The sequence below is a fragment of the Notothenia coriiceps genome, unplaced genomic scaffold (genome assembly GCF_000735185.1).
Source record: "Notothenia coriiceps isolate Sejong01 unplaced genomic scaffold, NC01 NC01_scaffold00037250, whole genome shotgun sequence".
NCBI classification, from domain to species: Eukaryota; Metazoa; Chordata; class Actinopteri; order Perciformes; family Nototheniidae; genus Notothenia; species Notothenia coriiceps.
In genome coordinates, this window is record NW_011369951.1 from 12313627 (window position 1) to 12313858 (window position 232).

The window sequence follows — 232 nt, forward strand, 5'->3', positions numbered from 1 at the left end:
AATACAATGGCACATATATGCGTTTCTTGCACTTTAAGTGCCAAACAAATACTGAGCAAACTTTTTCAGTTGTAGCTTAGTGGCTGGTTTTGTCATTAGGTCAGCTACCATGTTGTCAGTAGGACAATATTCCAAAGATATCCTCCCACTGTTCACAGTTTCTCAGATAAAGTGAGTTTTGTTTTTCCCTTGTGTATTGACAGTGATCAGCAGGATTTTGTTCAAAACCATT